This window comes from Phyllostomus discolor, chromosome 8 (genome assembly GCF_004126475.2).
Source record: "Phyllostomus discolor isolate MPI-MPIP mPhyDis1 chromosome 8, mPhyDis1.pri.v3, whole genome shotgun sequence".
NCBI lineage: Eukaryota > Metazoa > Chordata > Mammalia > Chiroptera > Phyllostomidae > Phyllostomus > Phyllostomus discolor.
Genome location: NC_040910.2, coordinates 27,634,378 through 27,662,013, shown reverse-complemented (window position 1 = coordinate 27,662,013; position 27,636 = coordinate 27,634,378). Strand labels below are relative to the sequence as shown.

General features: G+C 38.7%; 1 long non-coding RNA gene across 1 annotated transcript; it reads left to right on the top strand.

Annotated features, from left to right (window-relative positions):
- Nucleotides 1-5,818: 5,818 nt before the first annotated feature.
- Nucleotides 5,819-27,636, top strand: LOC118501956. The gene is made up of 3 exons (XR_004904614.1): nt 5,819-5,958; nt 22,962-23,032; nt 27,370-27,636. It is a non-coding gene; the product is annotated as an uncharacterized LOC118501956 (long non-coding RNA).

Genomic DNA, 27,636 nt, shown 5'->3' with positions numbered 1-27,636 from the left:
TCAGCGACATGGAAACAGGCCATTTGGGGAAAAGGAGACGTGAGCCAGAGTGATGAAGGAAGGGGTGAGGAAGACTGCAGGTCGCAGCAAGTGAATTTTAAATAGACGGCAACAGGAGGGAACCACCATTGAGTTTGAATCAAGGCTTATAGGCAAGGTGTGGGCATGTGTTAGGCTGCACGGTCAAGCCCACTCTGGCCAAAGGGAAACACTTGGGGAGCAGTGGGAAAAGTTTGGAACTAAATTTCGGGCCTCATCACAACTGAGAAAAAATATTAAGGAAATGCAATAGATTTTTCTGCTGGAAATATAATTTTAATTTACAACCCTTGCAGATAATGACCTCAGACTTACCCAAAAATCAGCATTTTTCAGAGAGGTGACCAAAACCCCACTTTTACTCTTTTGTTTTGGAACCTGGTTCAGCCACTGACTGGCTGTGCAACACTGGACACATCAGCTAGGCACACACACATTACCTACTATTGGTATAATGTTTGCTCTAAATCAAGTTTGCTACCCTTGAGAAACTGTGTACTAAAAATTACAGTGCATCTGGTTTTCTGGGTTCAGTGGAGGACACACACATGTTGCAGGGACTGGGTGACCGAGGTTATGTGAATAAGAGATTGGAGGACTTTCTGTGTAATTCTGACCTGTAATTATGAATACTCTTCACTGTTTCCCCTTCTGTGTTACAAATAAGGATTTTGTTTGGCAGGTTTGCTTGTCCCAGGAATCTTCTATTTTGAAGTCCGCCTCCACCACCGCCCTTGGGCTTATGTCCACTTCTGAGTGTCTTTTGGTTAATGTTTTTTCAGACAAGAGGAAGGTTCTTATTGTATAGGATTTTCACTCATTTTAGGGTTCTCTGGCAACTGTGTTTTAAGAAGCCTGTTCAAAAAGCTGGCAACAATGGAATTGTACTTTTTGCTCTTTAGTATTCATACATTTAGAGCCCTTTATATTTTAGTTGTTAAAACAGGAATTTAAGGAGGCCAAATGTTCAAGAGGAGACTTGGAAACTCCTTATGAATTCACAGACTGTGTTGGTTGTCTTCGTTTTGCTATTCACTCGCTGCTGTGGTATTGCTGTCCAAGGGTAGCACAGTGCCCGGCTTGCTAGGAGCTGTTCAGTGAGTGGCACATTCTGTTTCTCTTTCCTTTCCTTTCTGAATGATGATGTATTGTTGATGAATATTGAATTGTTTTTTTCTCTAAGAAATTCTATTGACTCTACTTGCAGAGCCTGGCCAGATTCCACCTTTCCCACTGCTGCCCAAGCCACTGTCTCATCTCAGAACAACAGCAGCCTCCTAAGTGACCCGCCTCGTTCATGCTGGTGCCCTTGCATTCCCTGACTCTGCCAAGTGTCTGGCTTCCTCAGATCCCTTGTACTGGCCATGATCTCTTTCTGAAAAGTACCTTTCCTCCAGATATCCTCAAGGCTTATTTCCTCACTTCCTTTGGGACTCGAATCAATTATCATCTTCTCAACAAACTTTGCCCTCATGATCTTATCTCAAATTACAAGCAGACACCTCTCCATACCCACAGCTCATTCCTCTTATGGTATTCTGAGTTTTTTCTGTAAAGGTTTTATCTTCAAACATACTACACAATTTATTTAATTTTCAGATTTCTTGCTAATGGTCCAACAAAGAAAGAAATCCATTTCTTTCTTATTTCCCCCAAATGTATCCCAAGGGCCTAGAACACTGCCCATGACATAATAATTTCTGAGTAGGTATGCAGAATGAATGAAATATAAATAGATACCATTTGTATTGAAAAAATATGAAGAATTTATTTCAGTCTTTGGATGTTCAAACTAATCCCTTTCTCACAGGTCTCTATTCCCTTATCCTACTTTCTTTTTCTTTATGTACTTTTTGCAGTAGCATATTATGTATTAGTATTTTTTTGTCTCCATTAACAGAATATGCCAGAAGGAGAACACTGTCTTGCTCAGTACTTTAACAAAGCTTAGAGCAATTATGGTTTAGGGTGGACACTCAGTAGAAAGTTGTTAAATGAATGAATGGATGAATGAGTAACTGAGGAGTCTCTGGCTTTATGGGACACCCTGAAAGGAACACTTGCAATATCATTATTCAGACTGTCTGATCATACCCTTTCTCTTTTCTTTCCTGCCTTCTTCTTTCTTTTCTTACTTTATTTTTTAAGTTTTTCTCTGGATATCTGAATGTAGCAACCAAACCCAAACAAAAAATAAATTCTCAAAATATTTTATGAAACTCAAGCAAAGTTCAGGCTTATACATATTGCAAAGAATGGCATCCAATTAAATTGTTATGATCTATTTCAAAGTGCTGAACTAACTCATAATTAAATACATCTGAGTTAAAAACAGGGATATACTGTTTTTTAAAGCGAGATTTTTTCCCAATGTTATTATATGTTTTTTATGAATATAGATATCCTGAAAAGAACAATCAGATCTATTCAAGGGATTTAAAAAGAGTAATAGTAGATTTTTTAAAATATCAAAATGCTAGAGAAACTTTTAAAACTGTATTTCTCATAAGAATATTTATTTGTCATATTTTTTGTCAGTCACCAAATTGATAGCTGTTGATACCAAATTTTAATTTTGCACTTAACTCATCATCTTTTGCTCTTATTTTTGATGAATCTCTGGATGAAGGAAATTGTTCTCATCTATTTATTTAATATATGCAGACTATATAGAATATTGGGGTCAAATTTTTCAAGTCACATGAGCTAAAGAATATTTATTCTAATGGTGTATTCTGTGGTGTTCTGGAAGTGTTGCCCCACACATTAAGATTTATAGTGAATTGAACTACACTATTTTTAGGCTACCAGAGGAAAGATCAGCTACTTGAAACTTTAAAAATGACAACTGTCAGCAGAAATGAACATAATTAACATATGAATAGGTGACTTTTCCAGGCATTGAACTTGAGATACCATAAAAACTAATTGCTCATTGTGCTCTACTTCGAGCAAATGTAGCAGAACATTATGCGAAATCAGACATTGTAGGAAAGAAAAAAGTTTTTCTCAATTTGCTGTGGTTTTGACAGATAAATCTCTTTAAATTAATTTTAAGAAAGTGATTAAATCTGTATGTTGAATTAAAGTTATTTTATAAATAAAAATACTAATGAGAGACTTATAAGCCTCTTTAAAGAAAGCCATTCACTTTTCCATGAGAAAATGTCTCAGGGGAATTTTTGTAATGTCATCAATTTCTTTTGGTAGGCAAATCTTCAAAAAATCACTTAGGAAAATTTTAGGGTAATATCTCTCAATGTATTCTAAAATATGTGAATGTGTTTAACATCAAATTGTTCCATTTTTACCAACATTCATTTGTGAATCTTGTTTCTCTGCACTTCTGGCTGTGAAAATATGACTGCAAAGAAGTTTGATGGTGAAAGTTTGCTCTGGCTTCAGATTTACTCAGAATTTACATGTAACAAGCAACTAATTCAAATTCATGACTCAGCTCTTTCCTGACTGGAGTCAAAATAAAACATTTCTTTAATATTAAAATGTTCCCCTTTTACAATTTATAATTGTTCTGATTTTTAAAGCTTCAATATTAAAGGACAACAAGAATGTTTTTTATGCTAAAATATTATATGAAAAAGTTAAAAAGAAAACGACTGATATGAAAGTATTACTTATGAAGTCAAATTCCTCTTGCTTCACTTGCTACTGAAAGTAACTGTATCACATTTACAGCAGAATCCCAAATCTAGAGGTGTCCTGAGACACTATGTGCTTGTCATGCAGAAAGTGTAGCCTTCCTGAAATCACCCATTTCTCAGTGCTCATCCTCTCTGGAGTTCCTGGGGACAGGGCTAGCTCACACATAATTCAGGTCTGTCTGAAGCTTTTGACTTCCTCTGCTGGGGAATCCATAGCTGTGCCATCCTTCAAGAATTCCCCCCCACACACACCTCCTACTGGCTGCTTGCACTTCAGGGATTTTTATCCCTGTGTTTCAGAATAGCTCCTTTTCTTCACCAACCCTTAGATACATTTCCCATAGCAGGGTGGTTGGACACAGTCCTTCCCTTTGTAATGCAACCCTGAGAGGTGGGGGATGGGACAAGAGATGCTAAGGTTAGGCAAGCCCCCTCTCATCCGCCCCCCACCAGGGAGCAGGCTGGATAGGGTGCTGAATAGGGTGTTGATGAGGCTGGGCAGGTATAGGCTAACTGTTCCTGAAATAAGCCCCCTACCCCTCTCTTGTACATGCTTGCCTCTCAGACCAGCCACTTCCTATGGTAATTTTCCCCCTTTCTCCCTCCTTCTCTCCTCCCCTCTTCCAATGTAATCTAAGCTATGTGCCAGTCACTATGTGAACCTTTCATAGACCCTATTGCCACAAGTGATTCCCCAACCTGAACATAGCTGCACCCAGTTATAATAGTGTCCATGTTTTTATCCAGAAGGGTTGTGTCATCCAGGGCTCTAAACTCACTCTACATTTTAGAAAGAGGAAGCCTCTTATTCTCGCAACAAATATCAGTAATTCTCATCTTTGTCCTTTTAAAATCCCAGTAGGGCATGAAAACAAGAAAACAAATCTTTAACATCAAAAGATGTGTTTCAATAAATGTTTCAGTTGGTGAAACACCCACAACCTTTGCTTGCAGTTTCAGCGAGTCTGTGCATCATCACAAAAGATCTCTAGGGGGCAGCATGGACCAATGCTGTTCCTCTTGGGGGTGTTAAATACTCAAAACCTCAGGATGGTTTTTGTGCATCGTTAATCTCCATCTTGGTAATAAACTGTTTCTAGGGAAAAGATCACTAAAGGAGAAAGCAAGTTGTGTCATTTCACCACTCCCTATTTTTCCTCTTTTTCTGGTGTGAGATAAATGGAAAATGACCCTCAGGACATAGAGTCCTACTTAATTTAGTAGTACCATTTAGAACTGATGGCAGGTGGTATTGGATACAGAAGTGCCTTAATTGGGAGATTTGTTTCCTTGTTTTAAGTCTCATTGGAGAAACGAGGGGAGAGTAGATGGGGATCCCTGATACTGGTTGAGATGTTATATGTTATATACCTCCCATGATGTTTTCTAGTAGAAGTTTGAAAAAAGGTGAAATTAATCAATTCTTTTGTATTAAAAGAAAAGTTTGCCATTTCACGGTCTGGAGTCAAAAGCAGTGAAAGAGCTAAGGGGCCTATAGATAACAGGAGAAGAAATAGTGTCCTTAAGTAAATCATATTATGAAGACACATCAATTAGTAAAAACTTGAGAAAGTTTGACAAAATTACTTTAGGAGCGAAAGCTGAAACCAGTGAAACAATTTTCTTCTTTTACCTTGAGTGGATTACTAGTTGGTGTATCCACTAAGCACAACATCCTCTAGTCCCTGGGGATTTCATTCTGCCTCACTGCAAGGCCTGAGAGGTACTTGTAGTTTCAGATGAGGATATGCTAATTGGTGCAAATACAGGTTTATGGTGAAGCTAACGAAGCTTAAACTCCAGGGTCCCTCCCTTGCCCAAGCCCCAGGGAGAAATGGAAGTTGCCAGGAATTTTAAAGTCTTTTAGGTGAGGAGGGTAATCCTGTCTTCAGCTAGAAAGTATTATTTTTGTGTGTATGTAAGAAATCCTATTAATTACCAAAAGAGACCACATAAGAAAGGGACTTAAATTTCCAAGTCTTTTATAATTCGTTGGAATTTTCAAGTCTCATTCTAAATAAATTTACATTTGTGAATGGTGTATATGTAATTTGTATTCTTTTTCATACAGATGGCCTCTCAAACTAAATAAGCCAAAGGCTGACAAAACCGGACTTAACCCTGAATTTAAAAGAAGATGCAAATGTGTGTGAAAGCTCTAGCACACTGCAGGTGTTCCCTTGCTTCTGTAACACTGAAGGAGAGGGGGCAGCCTGCTGGAGCAGTCCTTCTCCGCACAGGCATGGAGGGACCCAGGGTGATGAATGCTCCGCCCTCCTCAAGGTGGCTTTTAAGGTAATGGCAGGGTCCTCAACTTTCTGGGCAGTCAGAAGGGAAAGAAGCACACACAGGGCATGATTCTGTGGGCCAGCCCTTCACTTTCATTCACATCCCACTAGGTCGTTCCCAGGACATGACTAAATGTGAGTGAGGCGGGGACGTGTTACCCACAGGGATGCTCAGGAAGGGGAGGAGAAGATGGATTTTGGATAAGTCTCTGCAATAAGCAGATTTATTTAATATTTTTTATGGTCCAGGTACACAGTTTTCATAGCTGTGCCATTTCTCTATTTTGCTGAAACATGGAAAAACTTCTTAAAATATATGGAATAAGACTGAATATCTCATTCTGGCACTATAATTACCTAGCCATTGTATAAAGAACACACATAAACTTATGCTCACTTGCAGTCTGATGTAGACTACTAATTAAATTTCCTAAATAGGATTTATGTATTCTAGAATTCAGAATTTAGTGATATGGTTCACAAAAATGTGGCACCAGAACACAGAGAGGAAGATGAGGGGTTAGCTACCCTCTTTCAGTAATTGAGGTCAGGTGAATACCCAGAACAATAGCAGCATTGTGGTTACTTAATGGTCCACATACTATTGAACCAGGGAAAACACTCTCTGAAATGGAACTTAATTGTGTGCTACCTTTAATACATTTGTTAAATGAGTATGCAAACATCATAAGGATTGAGGATACATATGATGAAGTCATCTCAAATGGCATGGGAACTTAGAACACAAAAAATCCTCTGTTAGCAGAGAAAAGGATTTTCAAACTGAAAGCTGATTTCTTAAAATAAGAATTGTATGCTTAATACATCAAAGTTCTTGAGAATCAAATTAAATGAAGGTGGCCTTGCTAATTGTAAAGCACTGTAGAACTATAAGGAACTCTTGCTGATGTTAAATGCTATTCTAAAATCTTTATGATCTCCTTCTAACCTAAATAGTATATGGTAGATGTCTAAAATGTATTCATTCAAAAACACTTTTATACCTTGGGATCTTGTTTTGGCAACAATAAAACCTTTACAAACTATAATTGTCAATGGAAAATATGATATATATATGTATAAAATAATATATACATATTATATGTTTTATGCATAACTTTCCAAAAAAGTAGCTAATGCTTTAAAGTAGTGCAAATTGATCCTGAAAGTTCCATTTACTCTTGAGATATGAAACACTTCTTGAACTGCATGTCATTTCTTCCCCTTTAAAAATTCTCATCAGAGTCAGAGATCCAATTTCATAAATCAGTCTGGTTTCCATTTTTAGTGATGAAAATTTTTACTAGATAAAATAAGTAACCCTTAATGTTTTATTATTTCAACCTGAAAAAATACTCAAACTATAAAAAATGGGTGAGCATATAAAATTTTAAATAATAAACAAAAAATCATCAAATACCAAAAGCAACAAATGAGAGAAGCAGTGTAACAATGGCAAAACTGTTACTAAGAATTCTATATACAGATATAAAGAAACTAATAACATACTATAACAAAATGTTTTGATTATATATTCTATTCACTAGCTATTGGTGTGGTAAGGGAATAATGCATGGTCAGTGTGTCTGGCAGGTAATTATAATGCCCGATCATTTTCTTTTCTAGCTGATTTATCTAAGTCTTTGGATGTTCATCTATAAAATGTAGGGAACCATTTCACATGGCGTGGAAATGTAGCTCAGCACTCACATGGAAAACCAGCGGGGAGCAAGTTGGCACACAGGACCACACATGCAGAGAGGTTTTCCCGTGAACAATCAGGCCTGCATTGTGCCTAGGCTGCTATGAGACTTGCTTTTGCTAAAACTCCCTCACCCTGAATTGAGGCAGCAACGGCTTACTGTAACTTCCTAAAGTCTGTGCTAAACCTCCCAAGTTTGGAGTGTGACCAGTTCAACCACTTTTCCCCCTGATTTGTAACATTCTTCTCTTTGAAGTAATTAGCAACATTCTTTCCTTTGTTATCTGTGAGAGGTAATCACCTGCAGTGAACCTGTGCATAGTAAATGAGGACCATCCCCAGTATAATGTACTCAGAGAAGGAATAAAAGCCTGTCCAGGCAGGGACTGAGCTCTCTGGCCCTCTCACGCTCTCTCTCAGAGAGGGGCCACACTGTCCCCTTTTCTCCACAGGAGTTCTGTTGTCCGTGTGTATTTGTTCATAGCAACCACAACACACACGGATCCTGCCAGCCAGGATCAGCATCATAAAATGAAATCATTATCTAAAAAGCATGTTTTTTTTCTACAGTCACTTTTAAAATACCAATATTTTTGGTTTGTTTTAAAAATTGATGTATGATTACACTCTTTGTATGATGGCTTATCTTTTTTTAAAATAACATAATTGTGGCAGATCCAATTCCATCTTTCTTGCCTGACTTCACATTACTTCTGAGCAGGAAAGGGTGAGTGTGGCCTCGTTCTGCTCAGGAGCTGTGAGGGGAAGACTGCTAATGGCTATGGAGAACGGAGAGTACTTGTACATGCATCTTTGTTCTGTGAAAAGAGCCAGGCATACTGGCAGAACGTCTCTTGCCACCAGGTTTGCTGCTTTGCTCCCGGTCTTGGAATTTGGTTTTGATGTTGCCATAGAAGCCACACTGTGACTATGAGAGAATGAACCAAAAAACGAGCTTCTCAATGTGATACCCGTAGCAGCGCAGAAAATGTGCAGGGGCAGGGTTCTGGATGTCTTTGCTGAGTATTGAACCAAAGCCAGCCAGGAGCCACATACCTCAGAAAAATATTTGGGTGGGAGAACTAACCCAAAATTCGTGGAGTCACTAGTCATTGGGGATCTGTAACTTGGTTCTTGAAGCAAGTGTGGCCCCAAGTACAGCACATGCTGTTCTTGGACAATGTTCATCCATACAATCATAACTGCCAGGGAAGATCTCAGAGAGGACTCACCATGGCTGTGTATTTATTTTGGTTTGCCAGTTATTGCTAGACTGGAAGCCTTTACATTTTATAGATCACCTCAGAGGACCTGTACATATAAGCTTCTTGGCTCTATAACCTTAGGTAAGTTCACTGAAGTGAGTTTACCAGTTGCAAAGACATAATAAATTGTATGGCTTTTAGATACATTTCAGGTTGTTAAGTCATTTTATTTACATATCACTGAGGAAAGAGTGAACAATTTCAGGGATATTATATGGTTTCCCCAAATCCACAAAGAAAATCAGGACTTAAAGCCAGGCTTTCATGTCCTGATTATTTTCACCTGTCCAATATCCTACACCAACTCCCCTGTAAAGCCTGGAGAATAGCACGGGGAAAGACTCGGCTATGGAAAGACTCGGAAAAGGTTAAATATGACAAGCTTTTCTTTTAAGACTGTCTGCTGCTTTTTTCCATCATATCTTCTTCCTTGTCAATCTCTTTACCTCCATCTGTCACATACTTTCTGCTAAGGCTCCCGGAGTCCACGCAGGACCTCTCCACTCAGGGTAAGCTGACAAATGACATCTATCTGAGAGTCTTATACTTGTGGAGGGTTCCCAGTCTTTGACCCCAGAAATTTAGGACCACGGGTCCCTGAGATCATTCTAGCGATCCATGTGGTCAAAACTATTTTTATAGTTCATTTACTTTTTGTGTTGTTTCATCCTCAGCAACAACGTGAAAGTAGACAGGTAAAACTGCTGACATTGTACTAGTCCTCACCATATGTTTCACTGCCACAAATTGGCCGCTTTTATAAAAGAAAAAAGTTCCACTTACAAATGTCCTTGATGAAGCAACAAACATTGCTTATTTTATTAAATTTCAATCCTTGAGAGCAAGTTTTTTTAACATTCCGTGTGACAAAGTGGGAAGTTGGCACAAGGAGCTCCGCTGCGAACCAAGAACAACAGTTGTGTTTAGAAAAAGCTCTCGCGTGATTAAGTTGTGAACTGAACTAGCTGCTTTTTTTTTATTAGAACTATATTTTTACTTGAAAGATAACTGGTAAACTATGATTGTTCACACTTGGGCATTTGACATATTTTTTAAGCAAATAAAGTGAACAAAAGAGTACTGTTATCAATGATAAAATTCAAGCAAAAATTAGCTTTCAAGCCAAAATTAGTTTTCTAAGACTTGTCTGAGCCCCTGAGAGCTTGATTGACAGTTTCTCCATACTGAAAGTCTTTCCTGATGAGACTGATGGTAATATGAGTGAATGTGTTTGATACTGTATATTAATTTGGAAGATCTTTATAGTGCAGCAAACCAATATTTTTCAAATGATCAGTGTACGGTGTTACAAAACAAAGCATGAGAAAACACCATTCGGAGTGCAAGAAGGACAATGGACGTTAATGTGTTGGAATACAAAAGTTGTTGAGGTGGCTTCGGATGCCATATTGCAGCTAATCTTTAAACAATACAACTTGTTAGCTTTTGTTGTAGTATCAAAAAGAATATCCACAATTATGTGAAATAACTATTCAAACACTCCCCCTCCCCCCTTTTCCAACTATATCTGTGAGAGGGCAAATTTTACTCAACTACTTCAACCAAACAACACAGTAAAATAGATTGAATATAGAGCAGTATATGAGAATGCAGCTATAATGTATTCAGCCAGACACTAAAGAAAAATGTAAGACAGTGCCACCCTTCTCTACAATTTTTTTGGTTTTGAAAAATGAACTCTTAATAAAATTTGCTGTTTATGCTAATATTTAACAGATTTGTTATTATTTTAAAATATGTTAATAAGTATTTTAAATTTGCCTCAGTTTTACTTTCTAACACTGTATATATTTTACATAAACAAAAGTCTTTGGCGTCCTCAAAAATTTCTAAGAGTATGTAAGAGCACTGAGTTCAAAAATTAGTTTTTAAAAATTGTTTTGGCATATTTGTTCTCTCAGGTAATGGCTGTATTTTTACTGCCTTTTCGCTTGTTTAATCCAACTAGAGGGTTTTAGTGGTCTTTGAAATAACACTGGGGAAATAATGAAAACATTTTGTTTTCATTAAAGAAAATTTTAGTGCCTCTCTGAAGCATCTTTTTTTTTTTGCAAAAGCATCAAATGATTTCTTGTGAAAAGCAGCCCCTCCTCCTTGAACTAAACCTCAGGTGGGTAAAAGGATCTAACAGGATTTGCCTGTCTCTCTTCTAGCTTCCAGAGAGACAATAGAAAAGCCAGAACTGGACTTATATTTACCAGAAATGCTACTGATGGAAAAAGACTTAGCAGATACCCAATAACTCATTGCTGTTTGAATAAGAGTACTTAGGTCCAGAAGTATTATGTGCATCCTTTAAAGTCACACGGCGAATTGGTATGTCTCCAATAGCACCCAGTCTCCCTGGTCCTTTGTCTCATCCTGTGTATCATATATCTCAAAAATAACTTTGTTTTAAAACTGGATTTTTGCTTTTTGACATTACAATGTGGTTGACCTTTACCTCATCTCAGTTTAATGACTTCATTTTTCACATGATTTCTGGTGGGTAGAATTATCCACAATTACTGGTAATTCAGCTTAAATTCCCAAACTATTGTTAACTCACATGATGAGTAAGTGCCGGATGACCTTTGCTGATCAAACACAGAAACAGAATCCTCCCAGGTTGTGGACTGTGAGAAGTTGCTCCATGTGTCCGCACATCTTAGTGTGTGTGCGGGTTTGCTGCTGCCAGTGAACTCCACAAGCTCTGAGGCGCATTGTGAGTTCACATCCATGGTTAACTCATGCAGCTTTTAGCTCACTTCTTAGCTTTTCCATGTTGTTCTTTGTTTTTATCTATATCACGGTCGAGACCAGAATTTACTTTCTCTTCAGATGCTTTTCACAGAAAGCAAGCAAATTACTCTTTCAAAGTCATGCATTTTTTATCACTGAGAATATTTAATGTGTTGAAGAATAAACTCACTTAATTAAAAAGAGAAAATCACTCCTGTCCAAGATTCCTTTTTATATGAATCATTTTCATTTTTGCTGTCTTGTGGTTATATATTGGAATGCTAGCCTAGAGGAATGTAATTGATCATAAAGTAAATAAAATAAGGAAATGTGAACAAAATAAAATACATACAATGCCACAGATGGAAAAATGGCTCTCCTAAATATATCTCCCAGTGTTCACGTGGCTACAGCAGCAACCCTATACACATGTGAATGAGTGTAACCAGCAGGGAGGTGAGTAGCCGCACTCCATGATGCGAGACTTTGACAATCACCTCTTGCTTTTCTAAGTGTTGACTATTCAATAGTTTAATGCAGAAGACAGACTGACTTTGGAAATTATAATTTCCAGCTTCTTTCCTGACCTGTGTGGCTCAGTTGGTTGAACATCATCACACAAAGCAAAAGATCGCTGGTTGGATCCCTGGTCAGGCCAGTGCCTGGGTTGCGTGTCTGGTCCCCGGTCAGGGTGCAGTGCATCAGTGTTTCTCTCTCACATTGATGTTAATGCCCCTCTTTTTCTTCCTCCCTTCCTCTCTCTCTAAAAATTAATTAAAAAATTAAAACATAAGCCCTGGCTGGCGTGGCTCAGTGGATTGAGCACGGGCTGCGAACCAAAATGTTGCAGGTTCGATTCCCAGCCAGGGCACATGCCTGGTTTGCAGACCATGACCCCCAGGAACCGCACATTGATGTTTCTCTTGCTCTCTCTTTCTCCCTTCCTTCCCTCTCAAAAAAATAAAATATTTAAAAATAAGTAAAAAACTATTTAAAAAAATTAAAACATAAAATAAAATTTCCAGCATCTGGTGTGCCTGCATGTGTGTACAGTGGTGGTGGGTTACATGGTGTGTATGCTGGAAAATTGGCAGGATTTTACCATATGTTCTCCAAACTTAGTTGAAAAGTTGAAAAAAAAATGCTGGAACCTTCAGGTAGTCAAATGGTCTTATACTGCATCTGATAAATCACTTAGTGCTATTGTGGGCCTAACTATATAAAAATAACTGGCACTTCTTCTACACTCCCTTGCCAGCACAGAAATACCCATAGAAACTCAATATTATCCTAGGATAAAAACCAACACATGTTCTCCAAGATATTTATATTACTTATATGGCCAAAATTTATTTTTTTTTGATAACTATCCTTGGTTATTTTTAGTGATCAACAGGCTCATTCTGTTCTCTGCAAGAATTCTCTCTTCCGAGCTCTGCTGTCTCTGTTTGATGGATCCCTCACATGCTGACATGGAGCCGTTAGCACTTTTTCCCCGAAGTGGAGTTCAATGTAAAGTTACTGTCTCTGGACCCCATGTTAGAAGGAGCAGTTACTCAGATGGCAAATAAGACTTTTTATAAGGTAGTGTTCCCCACAGAATTATCACTACAGAGAGAATTATGTGGAGGCTTTGGGTACAAATTATTAATGTCTTTCTTTTTGTCTTTTAACAACAGAATTCTAAAGTCATGAGGACCTTGATGAACACATTTGTTTTATTATCTGGGACAAAAATGATACATAGAAAAGCCTAGCTTGAGTATAGCTTCCTTCCATGGTTTGTTACCTAAACACCTCAATGTATTGCCCATAATTACATGTGTCTATATTCAATATTAATGAAGGCACGTGATTTGTGCAAGAACCAGAAAATGACGAAGCTGCTCTGCCGGACTGTTGTTTCCAAGGCTATGTTCCTTCATTCAGGAACAGTCTTCTCTTGGGTCCTCGAAATTCTCAAACACTTTAATAAACTTGAAGGCAACAGTAACGTTAAAATAACATACAATTTTCTGATGGGCATCTAGGTTGCTTCCAGCACCTAGCTATTGTGAATTGTGCTGCTATGAACATTGGGATGCATAGGTTCTTTCCCATCAGTAAATGAATGGATCAAAGAACTATGGTACATTTATACAATGGAATTCTATGCAGCAAAAAGAAAGAAGGAGCTCATACCCTTTGCAACAGCATGGATAGAGCTGGAAAGCATTATGCTAAGCGAAACAAGCCAGGCAGTGAAAGACAAAATATCACATGATATCACCTTTAACAAGAATCTAAACAACAAAACAAAAAAAAAACTAGCAAAATATAACCAAAGACACTGAAATAGGGAATAGTCTGACAGTGACCAGAGGGGAGAGAAGAGGGAATTTCAGGGGGGAATGGGTAGGGTTTACAGGAACAAATTTAAAGGACACATGGACAAAAACTAGATGTGGGGGTAATGGGGGAGAAGGGGGGAGGGTTGGGTGGGTGGGCTGGAATGGGAGTAGGGGGGAGAAAACTGTACTTGAACAATGATTAAAATAAAATTTAAAAAAATAACATACAATTTTCATCCTTGTTTATTTATTCATTTGATTATGTATTGATCACTTATTTTGAGACAAATGCATTTTTTAGGCACTTAAGATCCAATGTAGATAAAAAAGAAATAAATAACGGTTTCGCCTTTGAGGGGATTACACTTCAGCAAAATCCAGAGGCCACTATGGTTAGCTTCCCAGACGACTTCGGTGGTTCCTAGGTTCATGTACCTGGGATTTGTACTCCGTGTCAAGGCTTGGTTTGGAGGAGAAGCTTGCAACAGTGTGAAGAGGACTGAATGTGGTGGATTTATTTCACCATTTTGTACATTCTGGCCCTAGCACCATTCTCCCTACCATCTACCATAAAAGTTGGGCAGGAGAAACAAAAAGCCAGAGAATAGAAGTACATTTTTTAACTTTAACTAAAAGAAAATTCTCGACAGTTGCTAGAGGATACACTGCTGGAGCACAATTATGAGAGGATAGAATTTCCTTACTAAAACTATTGTCTTCAGAAAAGCAAGACAACACGCGCATTAAAGATCTTGGACGTGAGAAAAACTTTAAGTGCTCTGAGGAAAATTTGGTGTTCTCTAATATTTTTGTTTACTATTTGAAAGCTATTCTATCAGCCTCAAAGAGGTCCCAAAAGTAAGGGACAGCATATATGTATAATCATTACTAAAGCAGAGAGATGTGTGAGTATGATTCATGGAAGATGGTCTTTGCCCTGTGGTGCCCTGTTGCCTCTGGAACCCTGGTGTCTTTATTTGCCCCCTCCCCCACCTCCTGCCCCGTCACCTCTTCCTTGTGGCTGTCAGTCCTCCTTAATGAAACTGTGTAGGTCAAATGTGCTGCTTTGAAGCTTATACGTTGGTGTTTGCAGCTCTTACTGTTCAGGAAGGGGCAAAGGACTCTGCTTGATTGTATACATCAATGATTTTGAAGAAAACAGTAGGCTTCTGACAGGAAATCCCTTGTTTTATGTATGCTAAAATCTTGGTACAGCGTCCGAATTAGATAAGAAGCACATAAACACCAAGGCCTCTATGAAGCTTCTAGTTCTTCTTAAAATCATAGTAGTGGCAGTAGCCAAGAAGAAGGGGAAAAGAAGTATCATCTGGCAGTGTTTTAAAAAGAAGAAAAGTTTTCATGGAAAACACATGCTTTTTTTCTAGGGAAGAATCAGTTTTCAGGTTGGATTCCAAGCAAAACATTTCTCATTCCTCCATAAAATTGTGGAATAGTCCTAAACACCTCCATCCTCATATTGCATCACAATGCAAAAACCCTGTCCCTAGGGACCTAGGGAGTTTATAACATAGATCCCCCAACAGTAGGCTTCAGGGAATGTGGGATCATTTGAAATGATAACTAAAATATTATGTGTGAATGTGCATTTTTTATTTAAAAGGCTTATAGCTTTCATGAACTTCTCAAGGGACCCTCCCTCTGACTCCAAAACATTCCAAACCATTATTGCTGATAAAACACTGTTATCAGAAAACACAGATATAAAACAAAGAATTTTATAATACCACACAACCAGATTTTCAGAATATAATTTCCACAGAAATACTCGCATAAAGAGAAATTGCCTAGAAGCTGCCCTTTGAATGATACAAAGCAACTCTGTGAACTCCACAGGGGGAGCGCCCAAGCAGGAGGCAGGGCCCACAGTCAATGGGCATGAGACTGGAGCCATCTGGAACCTAGCAAGCTACATGAAAGTTACATCAAGTCTCTTAGTCACATTACATTTTGGGGTTTAAACTATCATGTGCTGAGCACCTACTGTATGGCAGTTATGACAGTTCCTGAAGTAGATGCCACACACACGTTAATTTACATGTCATTTTCACATATGTTCAATAAGTTTCTTCTTGTGTTTGAGTATTTTCCACAGGTCTCTGAAGTATCCCTGGGGCACTGGTCATAAGATACAATAATACTAGGTTTGCTCAGGTTGCTGTGACAAAATATCACAGACTGGGTGGCCCTAAAAGCCAGGGACAAGTAACTACTCCATGGCAAGAACTTCCACAACCCAAAGCAAAGTGCTGGGTCACTTCCACAAGGCAGATTATGTGATAATGAAACCAAACCTGCCAGCATCAGCCAATCACTCAGCTCCAGCCTCTGTAAGAGAGCTAAGGAAGCCAGTGAGGTCAGTAAGGGTTGGTTATTTTGCAGAGACTTGCAGATATACTGTGGACCTCCATTGCCTCAACAGCCTCACTCCTGATAGAGGAGGGTAGTGGAGTGCCTCACTCTGACTTCTGCCAAGTGACAGAGGGAAGCTTCCAGAACATTCCTTAGAGAGTTTGGCATGTGTCCCCTAAGGCTGGGGAGAGCCAGGCTGGGGCTGTCCTTGCTAGGAGAAATCTGAGCTCAGAGGCTCTCTGGAGCAAGAAGACCAAGAGAGTGTTTCCTGGTAAGCAAGCTAACTTCTCTCCATAGCGGAGCAAAAACAGGTCTTTGCCATGGACTAGTTATGGACTTCATAGAAGAGATATGGCCAGCAGTTGTTTTGGAAGAGACCCTACCCAAGAGGACTGTCTGGAAGTATGATGGGTCCCACAAAGAGAATAGCCACCTGCAGGTCAAGTGCTGAGTGGGGACAGTCATAATAAACGTCCTGATGAATGAGAGGCATGGCCTGCCCCCTCAGAACCATAGTCTTAAGTCTCTAGTACGGAATCAAAAAGTCTGCTTTGGATTTAGCCTTTGCCTAAAGCATACCAACATCATATCACAACTCTGTCAATTAGGTAAGACATTTTTCCCCTTGCCTTTCCTGTCCTACTTCTATATCCCACCTTATGATATACCAAAGCCATAGCACATAAGTGGAAAAGGAGGTAAAGAAAAGGTGGGGGATACAAGAGCCTCCTATGCTCCTCCTTTTCTGCAGGTTTTCTAAAACAGGTTTGAGTTGGTAGAGGGGGAAGAGAAATTGGGCAAGAATTGAGTTTACATTATATAAAACAATGTGACTATATATCCTGATTTGCACAGGGCAGCCCAGGTTTTCACCCCATATCCTTGTGTAGATAATAGACATCTTTTTCACTGTCAGCTGTGACATGGTTTGCATGATACATTATGTAGTCTCCCAATGCAGAAGTGATCTAAAAATCTTTGGTGTCTAGGTGGGAAGAATAAATGAATCTTTCAAGTACCAAGAGGATATGATGAGAAAAAATTGTTTCTTATAAGTAAATGTAATAGGGCATTGAGTGAGAACAAATAAGAAATATATTCATTATGTATTGTATGAAAATATTCATAGTACACTTTATCTTTCTGGAGTATAAGTTCAGTCATGTTGAAGAAATCACTTTTATAGTTTTGATCTGGTCTTCAGGTATATGTTGCTTTTTTTTATTGTTACATAGAGACATAGAGATCTAAATGGGAACAACTTGACAGTTACAACTGAGATTCTAGTGATTAAAATGGACAAAATCACGTAAGCAGATTGTATTACACAGTTTTTACCCAAAAGAATGGTTTTCATCTCGGTGCATTTCTCATTGCATAAGAGACAAAAGAAACTGGGGGAATCCCACAAAATAATTCTTGCCCAAATAAATTATGCTTAGAAAATATTTCTATCATTTCAACTAAAAATATCTCTTTTTTTGTATGCATGGCCATTTTGTGAAAAATTGCATTCAATTCATTGGTTTTCACATGAGAATATTCATATGATACATGAAAGGGAAATATATATAATTTATTTGAATATTGTATTTTAAAAGTATATTTTATCATAGAAACCATTCACTTTTATAAAAATAGTCTAAGGAAACAGGTGTAGGATAGATTATATTCCATTTGAAACATTGCTTGCTTTACTGTTTTAAATAGGCTTATGTGAAACAGCGCCCACTGGGAAAAATTAAATCAGAATGAATCATACACCCAAAGGTCATTGATCTAAAAATATAGGTCCTGTGAAATGGATAAACATATTCTATTCAGCGAAAGTCATCAAGTGAGAGGATTTTTTAATCCTTCCAAACCATTTAAGCCTCCCAGGCTGTTAATTAATTTATCACTCACAGTGAATGCAGCCACTCCAGGGCCTGTCCTCCTGGGGGAGCTGGGCAGATAAAAAGTGACCCTGCTGAGGAGGGACAGAGATCAAGGGGCTTCGTGTCTCTGCAGGAGGGTGAGGAGCATATGTGCAAACACACAGAAAGCTGAGGCTTAACACCTGATTTCTAACAGGAAAAGTGGACCTAGCAGGTCCTCAGAAAATGTTGTGTCTGGAATGAGCATCCTGTGCCTCTGGCATGGATCAGAGGGCTGACTGAGGGCAGTGTGTAAGAGGGTGAGCACAGTTCTCTAAAGGAATGAGAAACACATTTTTCACATTGACTTTCCACAATTACCATGGGGAAAGAAAATAATATTAAGAGGAGCGGCAGTCTACTAGTAGAGAAGAAGATAACAGGAATGTACTAGTTTGTCTTTTATTTAAAACAAAACAAACAAACAAACAAATAACAGAACCCTTAACCAGCAGACTTCCTTTGATAAGTGTTGGAAGGTTTACTAGATGTGTATTTCGGAGTTTTGCTAGCTTGATGTAAACACCTGCTTTGCCCAGCTATATAGGCTAATTGGGACACATAACTTTCTATAGTGGTGTGATGGTGTGAGGAAAGAGAAAGCAAGAAAAGTATCCTAACTCTCCTGATAACACTGCCTATTAATGAACAAATAAATGTGCATAAATACAGTGGAGTAACCAACAGTGGGGGTGAGGAAATCATTCACGCTGAGTCTAGGCTATTTAGGGACATGTTGTCATTCCAGAATTAAAAACAATAATAAAGCCAATAAAAGTTGGGCTGACATTTATTATTAATATGTTCTGGCAATTATAAACATTATCAATAATTAAATACTCCTCCTCAGCATAAAAAACAAACAAGAAAACCCTCTCCCTCCACTGACACCCTCACGCCAGAGTGTGCATCTGGGACATGGAAATCTGCACACACTCTCGAGTACAAGGGCTCATGGGCATGGAAATCTTGCTTTGGTGAGGAGAAGTATATTCATGCGCAAACTGGTCAAGTGGCTTTCTCAAGTATGGTCTGGTCTAGGGTTCAACACAAGTCTTCCACAAAACCCTGACTGTAATGTCACTGAAAGAATACTTTTGTTTAAAATGGTAGTTGTTTTGAATAGAGGCTCTGTATAGCATTGCTCTCTTAACTCTGTGAAGCAAATTTCCAATTAATAGATGAGAATATCAAGGAGGATTATGGTTGCTAACCAGTTCTCCCAATGTTATAAAGTTAGTAAACCGTAAACTAGAAAGTTTCATTCAAGTCTTCTTAATCTAATACTTCAATTTTCTTTCACTTTCTTTGACTAGAATTAAAGGAAAACTAATTTCAAATTAATTTTATTTAAATATTAATCGAAGTTTTCTTTGCATCATGACATGTAAGGTCTTTCAAATTGCCAATGCCCCAAAATAATCTGTGATTTGTCTTATTTGTTTGTGCACACATAAATACCAAATACTTACAATCTTGAGTATGTACATACACACTTGCATTATGGTTGTGTGTTTATTTGTAGATGTTTCTGTCCCCTAGGTCATACTTAATTAGGCAATAGCACATGGGCTCTGAATTGCTCATTTTTTCAGAACTGGTAATGAGTTGAGCTCAAAAGATTCATTTTCATGCACACTGCCAGGGGTTAATTTCTGAAACACTTAATTGACAAGTACGAATATCTAAAACATTCATCAAATTAATGCAGAGTTGTAATGTTGAAGTCTTCAGCTTTGCCACAACGGATTAAACAATGGCTGGATGGGAAAGGGTTGCATAAGTACAGAGAACTGTGTCATGCAACCAATGATTGAGCAAGAGCCACACAGAGATGTTGGATCAAGAAAGAGATTAATTTTTTTGTTTTGAATTGAGAAACTTTTATCATATTTACACTATGAAAGAAAGATAAGAGCACTTCTGAGATATGGAGGGAGAGATATAGAATGGAGTGAAGTCCTTAAGGATAGGGAGAGGAAGGGTAGATAGATTTAACTTGGGTGGAAATTTATGCAGACAATATAGCAAGACAGTTAAGGGAGAAGTCCTTTCAAACTTTCTCCTTCTGTGATCACAAAAATAACCTGAAGTGAAAATGAAATGATATAGAAAATGAAACCATAGCGAGAATGGAGAGGATGGGGGAGTAGATCTGACATTGAGGTCAGCATTGGGAGTAACCTGCTGAGGGCAATGGGAATGCACACTGACTAAGACATAAAGGGGCTGGCTGGGTTGCACCAAGGCCTCAGACGGGGCTCAGATGAGGCCTCACCACAGCTCTGCAGGGGCATCTGTATCCACTCCTGGGTGACTTTCTCTAGCCTTGCAGGATAGCTGGGATGCACTAACAGAACCATCAGAAGATAAATTCAATCCAGGGTTGAGGCTTGCTGGGCTTTCTATGTGAACAAGGCAGTAAATCATGATGTGGGACCTCTGCTAAAATGTCGTGGATAGATGTGGTTCGCAATTCGTGTCAATAGTGCTTTGGATTGTGTGACACATAGCTTGGAAGGAATGTGTTGGCGCACAGTGGAAAAATTCAGTACCTGAGAGACAGAAATAAAAGCCTGCTTTAATGGCTGACATTGAGTCCATGAAACTTTATTTAAAATATAAAGGAATCTGCAATGTATTTTATTGTGTACTTTAGATGGGTAGACAGTATTTAATTCAACTAACGTTTTTCTGACTAACATCTCTTGCCAAAGATGACAGCTGATTCCATCCTATAGTGTTGGTTTGCCTTCCTATAAAAACAGCTTAAGTTCTTAAACTTGAAATGGTGATAATGTACTTTTCACTTTTCACATGTTACAAGTTTTATTTAGCTCCATTTAGCTGTCAGGAGAGGCCAAGTACCAGAGGGAATATATTTCTATTTGAAAATTTTTCTCTTGGCTTTTTAAGATAATCTACTGCTCATGATGCAAAATCACTCTATCTGATTTTAAATTATCAGAGCGCACAACTTTATAATCAAAAGGAGCATGTTGTTAAATTTATACTGGGAGTGTAAACTGTACATTTGGAGAGAGGTTCTATTTCTTTCTTAGTAGTGATAGAGAGCGACGTGTCTTTGCCACTAGCTAACTTTTCTGTGTCGCCTGTGTTGCCAATAGGTATAGGGTGGTGTGTTGATCCTAATGGATGGTGACGTAGATGGTTAATTATGCTGGCAGGCATGCTCTTGACCACCGCCTTGTGAGTAGGGGGTAGATGGGGGATGTTTCTCATAGTTTTAGTTATGTGCTGAATTAAATATTACATATGTTCTTGGTGATTTATGTGAGAGTCTACTCACATTTTTGGTGTGGGAGTTTAGTGTTTTGGGTGTTTATAAGTGTATTTATATATGTAGGTAGACATGCATGCTATGGGACTAAAAGGTTAATAACAACAAATTACAATCCAGAAAAATAATTGAACAGTTATTGAGCATTTCTGTGACAGATGCAGTGCTAAGTAAGCTTCAAACCATAGAAATTTAGTCCTCAAAATACAGCAAACATTTCAACCTTATTGATGTGGAACTTAAAACTCAGAGGTAATGTATCTTCTCAAAGATATAAAATATTAGGTATATAAGGGCCAGATGATCTTAAAGTGCAAGTTTTAGACATACATTCATTTATTATTTTTAAATTGTTCACAAAACAGCTTGTAAGATTGATCGCAGTTAATTAAGCAAAGAAAATGTATCCCACATGTCAAGCCATATATATTTTAATTTTATAATCTGTGGCATCAGATAGCAAAGCTTTGTTAGCATTTGTCTGTAGCATATTATTTCATTAACTTTTCCTTGGGAAAAAGAGCTCTAAATGTAAGTATAATTTAAAGCTGTGTTCCTCTTCTTTTTTTATAGATTAATTGATATTTAGTTACATGTATCACTTATGTTTGTCTTTTATTCATAAGAAACATGGTCAAAGATTAGGAAATTGTACATGACCATCAAAAGTTAGCAAGAATTGAATATTAACTGGTCAGATTAACTGATATATTGAAGACTGTGGTGTGGGGTTCTAAGATCTTCAAGAGAAAGTTACTTTCTGAAAGGGAAGCTAGTAAGAAAGGTTCATCGATAGAGAAATATTCCATGTTAAACTATGATTTATAACTAAATCGGGAGGTGATCAGGATTAGCCGAGATCATGAAGGTGGAGTCCTTCATGAATGGGATTAGTGCCCTTACAAGGGTCAAGAGAAAGCTTACTTTTTCTTTCTGCTCTCTGCTATGTGAGGATGTCAAAAGAAGTCAAATGCCCTGGCTGGTGCAGCTCAGTGGATTGAACACGGGCTTGTGAACCAAAGGGTTGCCAGTTTGATTCCCAGTCAGGGCACATGCCTGAGTTGAGGGCCAGGTCCCCAGCAGGAGGTGCTTGAGAGGCAACTACACATTGATGCTTCTCTCCCTCTCTTTCTCCTTTCTCCTTCACTTCCCCTCTCTCTAAAAAGAAATAAAGAAAGAAAGGCAACAATCCACAACCCGAATGAAGGCTCTCACCAGAGTTCGGCCGTGCTGGCTCCATACCTGTGAGGGGGAAAAAATCTGTTGTATATAAGCCACACAGTCTTTGGTACTTGTTATAGTACTGAAACTGACCAAGACAAATACATATAGTGTGTTCAGAACAGAGCATGGTACATAGAAAGTATATCTCTAAAGATGCAATTTATGGCTCAGTGGCTTGGACAAAAGGAAAAAGGTATGTATTCTTCTATATCTGTTTTTTTTAATGTTCCGTAGTAACAAGTTCAGAAACTGGAACATGTTTATCAACTTCTGTTAAATTAAATTTAATGTTTTATAATTATAAATATAGATACAGTGAATATTTAATATATGTGAAGCTTTCTCAGTTTTCAATGTAGTATATCATCTGGGCTTCTATTATATTCAGGTGCTGTGCCTTGAGGTTACCAAAATAAGACCAGCTTCTTAAATGCAAACAACTCCCAGCCTAGTTGGGAGACAGACAAATAAAGAAATAATTACAAACAAATGTGAGAATGTCAGATATGCAAAAAGAAAACAGAGAGAGACACTCCCTGGAAGATCAGATATTAACTCAGGCCACAGAGGTACTAGAAATTGCTATCATAGAGGCTATGTCTGATGTGTTTTTGACTGTATATTTCTGATCCCTAAATACTAGATTCTTGATTGACATACACTGCATATTATTAATCTGAAATGTATGTGATATATAATTTTTTAAAAATATTTTATTTACTTATTTTTAGAGAGGGAAGGGAGGGAAAGAGAGAGAGAGAGAGAGAGAGAGAGAGAGAGAAACATCAATGTGCGGTTGCTGGGGGTTATGGCCTGCACCCCAGGCATGTGCCCTGGCTGAGAATCGAACCTGGGACACTTTGGTTCCCAGCCTGAGCTCAATCCACTGAGCTACACCAGCCAGGGCATGTATGTGATATATAATTAAAATTGTAGTGACCATGAAGCTAACTCTTTGAGGTATTTTTCAGCATAAAGGCCTCCATACTTTCTTTTAAAAAACAATTGTATTTGTAATTGTATTTGGCTACATTTTTTATCGATTCTTTGCTGAGATGGTAGGAACACATTTTACATCTTGATGTATTGACTTAATTATCTTCCTCCTTTTAAAAAATAATTGTGCTTTAGAAACAGAGTAGGATTGTTTTTACAATCACAACTCAACCCCCCGAACCAGCCAGCATTCAAGTGTAGGTCCAAGTGGCATGAAACAGCTTTGATGTCTTTCATTCTGATCCTCTGGTAATTATGCCTGTGATGTGGGGAGAGAGCAGTAGCCACTCCTCTCCTGATAAGTATTTAGAATTTTTTCCCATAGGGCCTAAAGGGCATTGAGTTGAACTCAGAGTGGCTGCAGAGTCATGGGAATTGAGGCCTGGCTACTGCTCTATTTTCATATATGACAAGGTTGTCTCCCAGTAATTTATCCCCAACAAGGGTAAACCTTTTTATCTGTGGCTCTCAATCTTACTAGAATCCCTAACCTCTTGATTTTTACTAGATTTTATGATCTCTCTGCTTTTTTCTCTTAAAGCAATCTTCTATTCTCACTGATATAAAGTTCTATTTGGGTTTGGATAACAATAAATACAATAAACTTACCTTGTTTTGAACATTCGCATTAAAGACAAATTTCCCAGGGCACTTAGTAAAGATAGTAGGGAAGACTTTATTTAAGAAGAACTACTGAAATGAGGGTTTTACAGTAGGGGAGAGTGATAGGGCTTATATTCTGAATAAGGAAAAGTGAGAATTTACAAGCCAAGGAACAGGGTGGTGTCAGTGGCTGGAAAATTACCAAGAGGAAACGTCAAGGTGAAGGGGATCCTGGCTAAGGGGACCTGACAGAATTCTTGCTGAAGGCAGACCTGGGTGATCGGGTATCTGTGAAGGGAGATGAGGAATTTGATTAAGTATTAAGGGTGGTCAGATATCCAGGAAGAAGGGTTCTGGCTAAACTGAAAGAAGAATTTGTGTGAAAACTGGACTCTACAAGGACTGTGGAGACAGGATACTAAGTTAGGGTTCAACTGAGCAGAAGGCTCAGAGGAACCGACAAAAGTGTGATCAAGGGGAGGATCTTCTTCTTTGAACATTTATAGGTGCATTTAAAATATCTGGTACAACCTTTCTTCATTCCACCTCTGAAAGGAAGTTGCACTGACGCACACTTACCAAGAGCCACGACTGAGCAGGATATCTCTGATGCACTGCAAGAAGGAGTTGTTGCTCTTCTTATAGTAAAGATGAGAAATCTGGGACTTGGAGAAGTTAAGTAAACTGTCCAAGGTCATGGAGCTAGGAAGTGGTGAAACAAAATTTGGAAAAGAATATTCTTTTTTTTCAATTTTATTTTTCAATTATTGTTTACATTCAATATTATTTTGTTTTAATTTTAGGTGTATAGCATAGTGGTTAGATATCATATGCTTTACGAAGTGTTCCCCCTAATATTTCTACTACCCACCTGACAGCATACATAGTTATTACAGTATTACTGACTGTATTTCCTATGTGTACTTTACATCCCTGTGACTGTTTTGTTACTAGCAACTTGCACTTCTTAATCCCTTCACCTTTTCCATCCAGTCCATCAAACCCCCTCCCCTCTGGCAATCATCTGATGTGTGGGTCACCGGCCAGCAGTGATCATCGAATGCTGCGGAAGGCTCGTCGAAAAACACGCGAGAAAAAAAAAAAAAAACATGCACAAAGACAAACTAGTTTCGGTGGGGAAGTAGGGACGAAATGGCCACCCCCCTAGTGGGGAGCACGCCGATTTACCATCCACACCTGCTTTTATTGGGCTCAGTTTGCATAATAACTCAGGTAAAATACAGTACTCATTAGGGGGAAGTAAGGAACTATAGAAAACAAGGAACTCTGCCGGTCTATTGAGTCCGGGTCAAAGAGCTGTAAGACTTTGAGGAACAAACTAACTTCCTCCTTGGATCCCTCTCATTCAACTGAGAGCATTCTAAACAAAGAAGGTTTCACAGTAATTTACATATTCTTTCTTAGGCCTGATCACCCAGGGAATCCGCCCTTTTAGCACAGAGCTGCACCACCCTGTCATTGTTTCAGGCTTAGGTGGAGCACGGGAACTAAGGCAACGAAGAGATAAGGAGATTTTCTCCCAGACGATGAGAACTCAGGTTATGTCAAAGCCAAGGAGCGAGGGTCCATCACCCCCTTTTGCTGCAGCCCCCCAAGTCCTTCTTTTGCGGGCCTCCCAAAGTGATTGTGCCTGTCTTAGGTTGTTCTCCCCTTGGGGAATCTTACCCATCTTTGGCTAACCGACCAAGCTTTTTGGGGTTCAGTTATGAATAAAGCAGCAGAAGCAGCATTCCTGCCAGGAAGATAAGCTTTTGTCTCCTTGCTGGCTTACGGTTCCAAGGGCGTTCCCTTAGCCTTAGCCTAGGCGGGGATTTCAGCTTCTGATAACAGTCAGGGCGGTTCCCAACAATCATCAATCTCCTGGGAACTAATTTCCCCACTCATCATTTCATTGGCTATCTATTTATTGTATATGTGCTACATATCAGGTACTGTTTTGAATATTAAAAATATAGGGATGGGCAGGAAAGTTATTTTTATTTAAAGAAGTAACAACAGAGTATGGGAAATGGGGACCTTATTCAGGTAACCACATAAATAAATGTTAAATTTCATTTGTAATATCTGTTATGAAAAGAATATGATAATTTGTGTCGTAAGAGACTAAATGTATTCTTAGGAATCATAGAAGGCTGTCTGGGAAAAGCCCATTAGGGTCTATCTATAAGAAAGGGGTACATAATGTGCTCAAGGCTAAGACATTATGGGCTGAATTGTGTCTCCCCAAAGTTCATGTGTTGAACCCCTACACCCTCTCCCAAGTGATGGTATTTGGAGAAGGGGCTTTTGGGAGATAATTTGCTTAGCTGAGGTCACAAGGTTGGGGCCTTCATGATGAATTTCATGCCGTTATAAAAAAGAGTCACAAGAGACTCTCTTCTCTCTCTACCATGTGCACTCAAAGAGAATATGAGCACATGGCAAGATGGAAGTGGCCTACAAGCCATGAGGAAGTTTCGCACTGGAAACAAACCATGCTGGCACCTTGACCTTGACCTTGTTAGCCTCCAGAACTGTGAAAAAGTAAATTCCTGTTGTCCATGATGTTTTATTGTGACAGCCTGAGCCGACTAGACAGGCATATACAAACATTCTGTATGAGAAGATGACGTAGCTTGTTTTAAGAGAAAGAAGGCCAGGGAGGTTCGTGTGCAGACTGTGATAAGGGGTGTGGTGTGAAATGAGGCTGACGACCCAGGGAGGGCCAGTCCATGCACAATCCTGGGAGCCACTTTAGCAACAGGACTCTTTATGCTGGGAGTATTGGGTGATTCCTGAAGATCTGGTGACCTGACACAGTCACATTGTGGAGAGGTCACCCTTCTTGGTGTGCAGATTGGGGATGAGAGATGAAGACGGTGAGGAACTGGGCAAGAGCCGAGAATGATTCCCGGTTTTGGCCTTTCACAGGTCAATTCACTGAAGAGGGAATACTGAGCAGGGAACAAATTGGAGGGAAGGATGAAAGACATGAGATTATAATAAACTTCCCAAACTTACCTTAAGTGTGTCCCCATTCATGAACTCTTACAGGCCAAGCACAGGAACAAATTTCAGGTAACATGTTAGGTTCATTTTTGACATGTTGAGTTTAAGATAACATGAAATCATTAAAAATGATGATTTCAAACAGTTATACTGGTCTGGAGGTTAGAGGAGAAGTCATGGGCAAAGATA